The 10,752-nt window shown below is 39.1% G+C and overlaps 1 protein-coding gene across 1 annotated transcript in view; it reads right to left on the reverse strand.

Annotated features, from left to right (window-relative positions):
• Positions 1 to 9,518, reverse strand: part of LOC126355829 (fibronectin type 3 and ankyrin repeat domains protein 1-like) — a 187,008-nt gene extending 177,490 nt beyond the window's left edge. Inside the window, exon 1 of the mRNA XM_050006277.1 lies at positions 9,458 to 9,518. The gene's annotated coding sequence lies outside the window, so the exon portion shown is untranslated. The remainder of the gene's footprint in view (positions 1 to 9,457) is intronic.
• Positions 9,519 to 10,752: the final 1,234 nt, after the last annotated feature.

The following is a 10,752-nucleotide window of genomic DNA, read 5'->3' on the forward strand; positions in this document are numbered from 1 at the left end:
AAGTAAGAGAGAATCACTGCTGCAACTAAATGGTATAACAACATACAGGGTGCCCATCGAAGTATTCCCTAATTTTAAAATTAAATAACATGAAAATAATGGTCGAGAGAATAATGCAACAGACGGTACGTTTACTGTCAAATCTGTGAGAATTTTACACAGAAGTTTCGAAATAGTAGTTAAAAGCGTTTTTTAACAGGTGGCGCCGTAAGCTGCACAGCTAGCATAAACTTCTCCTCTTCAAGTAGTCTTTGCGAATTACATTAGAATCTTTTAAAAATGTTCACCGTTCGCAAAAGAGAGAGGGCTAAAACGTACAACGAAATTTGCCATCACATCTTGTAGTATGAAATGTAGAAATGTATTAGGGTTGTAACAAGGATCGAGGATTCAAGCCCGTCCAGCGCGGTGGACTAGTTCTGGAAAGCAATGTCTTTCAGGGTATCACACAAAATGTAACCATTAGAAGTCAGATCGAGTGAATATGGAGGCCGAACAATCCCTTCGCCAGACAATGGGGATAAGCAGACTCAGTGAAATATTCAAGTAAACGAAATACCTGTTCGGTGTGATATGGTCGGATCCCATATTGCTTTAAGGATAGAGGGTACTTTTCCGGCTCAATATTATGTAAAAATCAACACATATTTCTTTCAGGCACTGTTTATGATGTGTTTGTTTTACAGATTTTTTGTTGATATCAGGTAATGCAGCACACTTTCTAAACAAATTAGAAGTATTTTGAAAGTTTTTAACCTGCTTAGGGTTATTAAAAATTAGTACGAAGAAATTTATGCAATTGTTTTCGTAAATGCTACCTCAAACTGAGATACCATTTAATCCAATGTTATACATTTGAAGGAGACCAAATTCTTACCAGATATGCATGACACAATGGCTGAGGTACTAGACTTATTTAATTCCACGTATTATGTATATTACAAGGAGAAAAAACTATCATCTTACATTTTAATTTTTATAATTCTTTTCCTAGTAAAAATGTTATTTTTTCTATAAATTAGTTGATTCTGCAATAAATCTTAGGTCTACTACATAAGTATAGACTATTGTTAATTTTTATAATTTTTTTCTAGTAAAAATGTTATTTTTTCTAGAATTTAGTTGATTCTGCAATAAACCTTAGGTCTACTACATAAGTATAGAATATTGCAAGTTACAGAAAAAATTACAGCAATCCTTTATAAACTTTAGGAAGTACTTGTACCTGAATTCTGAAAAATACAACTTGCGGGAAATTGCGAATGAAGATATGAGTCCAATTGAACTGTGCCTCAGAACATTCCTGAAGCATAGTCTTCATCCCGTAGCATTTCTTCATCTTCAAGCTTCCTTTTGGCATTGCTTTTAGCACTTTGTGCTTCTTTGGTAACTTGAGGAGCAAATCTTGCAGCTTCATGCACCCATTGTCTGTCACACGCAAGCAATTGATCTTCCATTTAGAGCTACATTTTATGCCTAAATTTCTCAGGACTTCCAACCTTCACATCACTGGATCATTGAAACATATCACTGCATCTAGTACACAAACGTTTCGTGTATCTAGTCTTACAAAAACATTCTTGGACGATCTTTCCCATATGCAATGGTTGAAACTTTCATTTTTATTATGAGTGCCCCCATGAAGACATTTACTAAGCAAAACAGGGTCACTCAGGTCTCTAAAAATTGGTTTTATTTCATTAGTAACAGGCTCAGGAAGAAAATGCTTATGTTGGTATATTTGACCACTTTCTTTTGCTTTTTGGTAACCACGCCAAGAATCTGCTCCTTTAGGGCAAAGTCCGTGAACAGGGTGGTCATCTGTGGACAACTTATGAAAGTAGGTGGCCCATACAGATCTTCTCATTGCTGGAACATCATTCAGAGAGGCAGTTCAATGGCCAGTCCATAATAACTCTGAAGAAGGTCTGTTTCAGTTTCTGTCAATCTGCTTCTGCCAGACAGAGATTTTCCATCAGATAGCAACTTTCCTTTCATTTCTCTTCGTAGCTTCCTCAATCTAGCACCCATTCTCTTTTGCACATGTCCACAAGACTCCAGTTTTGTTACCAAGGCATCACCATAAACAGTGAACTCATTAATTTTATTGAAAGCTTTGGAGTCCCCATCGCCTAGGTACTTCGTATATCTAACGTTATAAACTGGCACCGACAACTGAAATATTTTTAGAGCTGTATCACACTCCATACCTCCACTGTAACCATCACAATTCTTAGAACACTAATGTTCAACAGGTCCTTCAGTGTTACCATTGCAGATGTGGCAGTACTTAGATAAGCACTCAAATAAACAAATTTTCCATTCTCCAGAGAAGTAGCACATACAACACCATCCAAGGAACGGTCCTCGACGCTTCTATGTCCATCAAGTGCTTTAGACACAACCGTCAATGCACCTAAAAGTAATTTTATACACTTGCTGGACCTACTGAGAGGAGAAGGAAGGTCCATCAAAACATGAAACATTTGAGCAGCCCTTTTTTTCCTTTTCCTATTGCACACACTGCATACGCTAACTTCAAATTCACATCATTTGAATTATGCACAATGTTCGAAGTCATTTTCGAGGTAGATTTATTGCAGGATCTACACAGAACAACTAATTTTGACGCTAAGCCCTTCCTGCTACTTTGTTGTTCAGTTATTTCCCGATAACCTGCACCATCACATTTACACTTCGCCACTTCTTTTATCAAATAAGATAAGATTCCCACATCAACAGCAACAAATCCACTACTAACAGCGTCATTTTTAACACAAAAATTTGAACCACCATTCGGCGTGCCATGTTGAGTTTCTGCCCTGAAAAACTGATACATAGGTTGTGGCTTGCTTTGTTTGTGAACTGGTTACCACTGAATTTCCTTTTATTGTATTGCTTGATGCGTGGCATAGTTCGTATTTTTTTGCACACTAAAGCATACGTACTTCCACAAATGTACGTAGCACTTGGACAACAAACAGTAACAGAACAAACTGCTTCAGCGAAACAAAAGTAAATACTAGCAATGATTAACCATTTGCAAACACTAGAAACCTGCACTGTTACCAACATATACAATGTATCATACGTATAATCGCTGAAAACAGAAAGTTCAAAGTTCTTTTCGAAAAAATATTGGCTTCTGTAGCAGCGGTATACATGACCGTAACTTTAAAACTTTGAATACATAGGTCATTTTTCATTTGAAAACCTATAATGTGTATATTAATGTAATCAGGAAAGACTCTAGAATTTAATACCGTCACAAAAATTTCGATTATCTCACTATTCATAAGTACCCTGTATCCTTAACCACTCAGCGCCTGGTAGAGTCTCCAGAGCTTGCTGTATGGTGACAAACTGTTCCAAATTTACAACTTAACATTCAACACTTATCGATTCTTGTATGGATGCATTTTCTCGGATGTTGCTGAATAAATTCTGGCGATATTTTCAGCAGTACCTACAATTTACTAGGAGCCAACATTCATCAACAGATCACTATCAACATTTCCTATCGGTTCGAATTTTGTGAAGAACTTGGCGAATAGTTTTCGCATTAGGTCATTTTAGATCATCAAATCGTAACTGAAACCTGGGCCTTGTTGCTGTAATACTGTAATCTAACCAGTGATATTCCGTTACCAGAAACACACACGCTGAATGAAATACATTATTTCAAACTCTTACTTCGGTAAGCTACTTTCATGTTTCAAAGGTGGAAATGTTCGTTCAGAACTTCGGAGTACTATTTATGGACACTGCGTACTGCGATTACGTCATCTTTTAGGACATTTGAAACAACTACTTCAACAACTGTGTATACATTTGTTACAGCCTTAACTAAAAACATGCTATATTCTGCAATCTTCTATCGATCTTTATTTTCATACTATTTAAATCTAACATCAGGAAGTCTTTTGTTGAACGCCCTGTATAAAGTCCAGTCCACTAATATGATTTATCTGCGAAAAACTATTGTGGAGACATTTTAGTGTATCGATACGAGGGATGACCTGGAGAAGTAAGGGAAAGCATCTCTCCAGGAAACGAATCTGCAGATGCTTTCCTGAAAACTATGTTGAAGATCCGGCTCTGACGGACCGAACCTTGTTGGCTTGCTTGTCAGCAAAATTACTCACTCAACGAGCCTGTGGTCGAGAAGAATTGCGACACAAGAGGAACACAGAGGCTGTAGATTCTATTCATATCATGAAACTTATTCAGGTATGCCTTTAGAATCAATATCGAATTAGAAACTGTATGTTTCTCTTCGCATGGGAAAAAAAGTGTTGCACACAAGAGCAACAATAGGTACTGAGAAATAATTCGTTTGGTGAACAGACCTAAAAAACGTAAGGAAACGCTCACGGCGAAGTTAAAGTAACTTTTTTTTTTTTTTTAGAATAAGCAACAATTCAAATCGGAATAGCTGCTTAAATGTCTGACTCATCTCCACCCGAAAGCCGCTCCTGCTTTTTACGCCGGACTGCACGATGGACACTAACCAAGGCTGACACCATTGAAAGATTGATCACCACATGGTAACGCAGTGCACTATAACGCCGCTGGCACCAGCTGCTAAGTACAGTTTGTCTCCGAAAAAATAAGATCCTGGAATGTGACTGAGATGATTGTTATTTTCATACATGTGCAGTTTTTTTCTTCTCGGGTGAGCCAACTAAGGACCAGATGCCAGTTTAAATTCGTCGTTCGTTGTTCTCTTATTTTCTACCAGTACTCTTCTTCTGTTCGCTATGTTTTTTATTCTTGTCTTCTGATCACTTCATACCATTTTTTTGAAATCTCTATCTTGTAATCCTTCCATATTCAATACCTCTCCTCTAAACACTTCTCTATCAGTTGTTGCTTCAGCTATGATACTAGTCCTTTCTTACTTCGTGGATGCAACTTGCCGTCATCCTGGAAAATCGGGTTTTCTGCCGGTAATCCGTGTCGTACTTGATCGAAACATAGTGCAAGTAAGACGCGAATTATCGGCAGAAAACCAAATTTTCAAGTGGACACCGCATCACTGGGAAAGACTGAAAACCTCCAACTTGTTGTTGACTTCTTATCCCGGAAATATTTTAAAATTTTTTGGTTACTCTATTGTCTTGCATTCGATATAAACGTCCAAAAAAACCTGCCCTCTTTTTCTCATTGTTTCTGGTAAGTTTTCTATGTTTCGATAAATTTCATCATTACTACCCAATTTCCAACTTTCTACAGCCATGTGTGCACTTCGTATATTCCTAATAATCTGCCTTCTTACATTTCTAGTTTACCCAAATATAGTTTGCTGCTGAATATTCGCTTGCATACAGACATTCTGACTTCACTACTGTACTCAAATGCCTTATGTTTTCACTTTTAGACCGGCATTTTTTCTTGCAATAGTCTTCAGTTGTACCACGTGCCCTTCCCATTTCGTGTATCCTTTCCTCTATAGCAGCAATTCCCAAACCATTTTCTTGGGTTATCTCCCCAAGATACATCAATTTTTTTAAACGTTTCAATTTGGCCAAAATCTGTTTTCAGAAATTTTGGTGCGTTTTTATTGTTTGTAAAAAATTTGGTTTTTGTACAGAAATTCTTAAATTACTCCGACTGTTTCTTATAAAAGACTGATGTGTGTGACAGCAGATGTCATATTTTCAGAACGTATAGCCAAGTCATCTGGAAATGCGAGACACATTATTCCAATATTTTTTTCCTCTTCCCAACGTTATTGGTTAAATAGTATGTTAGTTCAACTTTTCATTCCAAACTCTCACTGTTTCTTCTAGAACACAATGTGCGTATTACGGTTTTCTTTTTCTTTAAGTGAGTAATAGAAATATGTTAGCAATAAAAAGCATAAATGTTTTGTTAATTCTACAGTGACGTTTGTAAAGGGTAATTGCAATCAGTTTAACTGGCATCCAAAATAAGACAAATTTTATGGAAAATAAACAAAATTATAATAAACATTAGTTACATTCCTGCAAGTGGCAACCTAATCTTTATCTGATTTTTGCTGCACTTGAATGCAGTTTTATCAATAAAAATTTTAGTTAACATACGTTATGATTTTAAGCTGGATTATGTAAAAAAAAGTCCTTCGTCATATAAATTAGCTTCCCAATAGGCATTTAACAAGTTTAAGTATGTACATTAGCTTAAGAAAACTTTTCACCTAACTAAATGCGACTACAAAAATTGAGAAACTCCACCAGTAAAACGATTCAGTCTTTCGGTCTGTTGTTGATCCTCTGCCTAATAGCCAACGCATGAGCTATGGACTTCCCAACTGATCATCTACCCCCACCGCAGCCTGTTAATTGCGGTAGCGTGTCTACTCGGTCCTGTGAGTTCGTAATGGAAAGCGAAATTTTTGCTACTCGTTCATCTTGAGTTGATTTTCATAGGAGAGTTCGCTAGCTCTTTGTGTCTATGTTTAATTGAACAATAAATGCATCTTGAGGATCCTGCCTTTAGCAATACGCAATTTCTCTTGTTCATTATTTACTCGTACGTGTATCATTCCACCACCATCAGTGCGATTCTTTTTATTTTGCTGAAACAGTTGAATGAATGGTAAACACCAAAACTGTGCATGCTATGAATGCAGTATATAAAGCTATGTGACAGCGAAAACCAACATCAAAATCTACAAAAATTAGTAAAAGCAACAACTAAAAATATTCTCTCAGACTAATTTACTTGTCTTAACTCCAATAACAGGAATCACAAAAAAAAATGTATACATGGAAGAAGCCTGGAGATATTGACAGGTTTCGGATGGATTATATAATGGTAAGACAGAGATTTAGAAACCAGGTTTTAAATTGTAAGACATTTCGAGGGGCGATGTGGATTCTGACCACAATCTATTGGTTATGAACTGTAGATTAAAAATGAAGAAACTGCAAAAAGGTGGGAATTTAAGGAGATGGGACCTGGATAATCTGAGTAAATCAGAGGTTGTACAGAGTTTCAGGGAGAGCATAAGGAAACAATTGACAAGACTGGGGGAAAGAAATACAGTAGAAGAAGAATGGGTAACTTTGAGGGATGAAGTAGTGAAGGCAGCAGAGAATCAAGTAGGTAAAAAGACGAAGGCTAGTAGAAATCCTTGGGTAACAGAAGAAATATTGAATTTAATTGATGAAAGGAGAAAATATAAAAGTGCAGGAAATGAAGCAGGCAAAAAGGAATACAAACGTCTCAAAAAAGAGATCGACAGGAAGTGCAAAATGGCTAAGCAGGGGTGGCTAAAGGACAAATGTAAGGATGTAGAGGCTTATCTCACTAGGGGTAAGACAGATACTGCCTACAGGAAAATTAAAGAGACCGTTGAAGAAAAGATGACCACTTGTATGAATATCAAGAGTTTTGATGGAAACCCAGTTCTAAGCAAATAAGGGAAAGCAGAAAGGTGGAAGGAGTATATAGAGGGTCTATACAAGGGCGATGTGCTTGAGGGCAATATTATGGGAATGGAAGAGGGTGTAGATGAAGATGAAATGGGAGATAGGATACTGCGTGAAGAGGCTGACAGAGCACTGAAAGACCGGAGTCGAAACAAGGCCCCAGGAGTACACAACATTCCATTAGAACTACTGATAGCCTTGGGAGAACCAGTCATGACAAAACTCTACCATCTGGTGAGCAAGATGTATGATACAGGCAATATATCCTCAGACTTCAAGAAGAATACAATAATTCCAATCCCAAAGAAAGCAGCTGTTGACAGATGCTAAACTTACAGAACTAATCAAATGTTATAATTACAGAATTATCAGTTTAATAAGTCACGGCTGCAAAATACTAACACGATTTCTTTACAGACGAATGGAAAAACTCGTAGAATTAACATGAATTCTTTACAGTCGAATGGAAAAACTCGCAGAAGCCGATCTCGGGGAAGATCAGTTTGGATTCCGTAGAAATTTAGGAACACTTGAGGCAATACTGACCCTACGGCTTATCTTAGAAGCTAGATTAATAAAAGTCAAATCTACGTTTCTAGCATTTGTAGACATAGAGAAAGCTTTGGACAATGCTGATTGGAACACTCTCTTTCAAATTCTGAAGGTGGCAGGGGTAAAATACAGCGAGCGAAAGGCTATTTACGATCTGTACACAAACCAGATGGCAGTTATAAGAGTCGAGTGGCATGAAAGGGAAGCAGCGGTTGGGAAGGGAGTGATACAGGGTTGTAGCCTCTCCCCAACGTTATTCAATCTGTATATTGAGCAAGCAGTAAAGGAAACTAAAGAAAAATTCGGAGTAGGTATTAAAATCCATGGAGAAGAAATAAAAACTTTGAGGTTCGCCGATGACATTGTAATTCTGTCAGAGACAGCAAGGGACTTGGAAGAGCAGTTGAACCGAATGGACAGTGTCTTGAAACGAGGATATAAGATGAACATCAACAAAAGCAAAACAAGGATAATGGAATGTAGTCGAATTAAATGGGGTGATGCTGCAGGAATTAGATTAGGAAATGAGACGCTTAAAGTAGTAAATGAGTTTTGCTATTTGGGGAGCAAAATAACTGACGATGGTTGAAGTAGAGAGGATATAAAATGTAGACTGGCTGTGGCAAGGAAAGCGTTTCTAACGGAGAGAATTTGTTAACATCAAGTATAGATTTAAGTGTCATGAAGTCGTTTCTGAAGGAATTTGTATGGAGTGTAGTCATGTATGGAAGTGAAACATGGACGATAAATAGTATGGACAAGAAGAGAATAGAAGTTTTCGATCTGTGGTGCTACAGTAGAATGCTGAAGATCAGATGGGTAGACCACATAACTAATGAGGAGGTATTGAATAGAATTGGGGTGAAGACGAGTTTGTGGCACAACTTGACCAGAAGAAGGGATCGGTTGGTAGGACATGTTCTGAGGCATCAAGGGATCACCAATTTAGTATTGGAGGCCAGTGTGGAGGGGAAAAATCGTAGAGGGAGACCAAGAGATGACTACACTAAGCAGATTCAGAAGAATGTAGGCTGCAGTAAGTACTGGGAGATGAAGCAGCTTGCACAGGGTAGAGTAGCAATGAGTGCTGCATCAAACCAGTCTCAAGACTGAAGACCAGAACAACAACAACCCGAATAACGGGATGTCACTGAAAGGTAAGCTTTTGCAAACAGCTGCAAAAATCTTGGAACAAAGTTGACAAATGGTAATAAAAATATTAAGTACATGCAGAGAGTAGTTAGCGTGGTACCAAATTTCAGGGTTTTTCGCGTTCCAATCGCGTATCGGGCGCGGGAAGAATGAATGCCAAAATGCCTAACGCCACGTGAGAAATATGTTACTCTTTCCGGAAACCTCGAGCTGTATGCACGTAAATTCTCACTGTTTACTGTTTCTGAGACGTTTGGCGCTCTTTAGTGAGATGTAGTGTGGGCACTGGGCAGGCAGCCACTTAACGGTAAACGGTGGGCAGAGCTTCGACTGACCTTGTGCGCGGCCGCAGTCCAGTTCTCGCAAGGCGACCACGGTTGGACACGCCCGTCGCCGCAGACACCTACGGAGCAGCCGCTCCACTTGCTTGCTGGTCGTTTCCTTCGCGTATCGGCCGCTGGATAATCTCCATAGCAACGCTGGCCGTTGCATCGATTGCGCACCCTGTGCTGAGCTCGCACTCATAGCCGTAACCCGTTGCATCATGTACTGTGTTTTACGTACTAGCGCAGATCGTCGGTCTTACGGGGCATAGACTTCACGCCTTCACCCACCTTCCCCCACCCCCGCCCCTTCCTCAAGGGATGTCATATTTAGTTGGGACCTCGTCAAGACACTCTGTGATTGACTGTAGAAACGAAGTAAAAAAATTATTTGATATAATTATTTTTTATTTAGAACACTGTTACACTACTGTCCATTAAAATTGCTACACCAAATGGTGCAGATGATAAACGGGTATTCACTGGCCAATATATTACACTAGAACTGACATGTGATTACATTTTCACGCACTTTGGGTGCATAGATCGTGAGAAATCAGTACCCAGAATAACCACCTCTGGCCGTAATAACGGACTTGATACGCCTGGGCATTGAGTCAGAGAGACCTTGGATGGCGTGTACAAGTACAGCTGCCCATGCAGCTTCAACACGATACCACAGTTAATCAAGTGTAGTGACTGGCGTATTGTAACAAGCCAGTTGCTCGGCCACCATTGACCAGACGTTTTCAATTGGTGAGAGATCTGGAGAATGTGCTGGCCAGGGCAGCAGTCGAACATTTTCTGTGTCCAGAAAGGCCCGTACAGGACCTGCAACATGCGGTCGTGCATTATCCTGCTGAAATGTAGGGTTTCGCAGGTATCGAATGAAGGGTAGAGCCACGTGTCGTAACACATCTGAAATGTAACGTCCACTATTCAAAGTACTGTCAATGCGAACAAGAGGTGACCGAGACGTGTAACCTGTTGTGTTGGCAGAAAAGCCAACACCGAGTTACTAGCGGAGGCGGAAATGCACGGGTTTTAGCTCACGCAGGCTGGCGTGAGGAGGGAAGAACTATACTGACGTGACGTCTGGAACATGACAAGGAATTAGAATTCAGAAAGCGGACGTAATTTGTTTGAGACTTAACTTTAATCCATTAATGATGAACGTCGCTCTTGACGGTACATGATTCACGATATTGTCTGTTCAGAATTCATTCTAATCACTGAATACGGCGCCTTGCTAGGTCGTAGCAAATGACGTAGCTGAAGGCTATGCTAAAGCATCGGCTCTGCAAATC

The sequence above is a fragment of the Schistocerca gregaria genome, chromosome 3 (assembly GCF_023897955.1).
Source record: "Schistocerca gregaria isolate iqSchGreg1 chromosome 3, iqSchGreg1.2, whole genome shotgun sequence".
NCBI classification, from domain to species: Eukaryota; Metazoa; Arthropoda; class Insecta; order Orthoptera; family Acrididae; genus Schistocerca; species Schistocerca gregaria.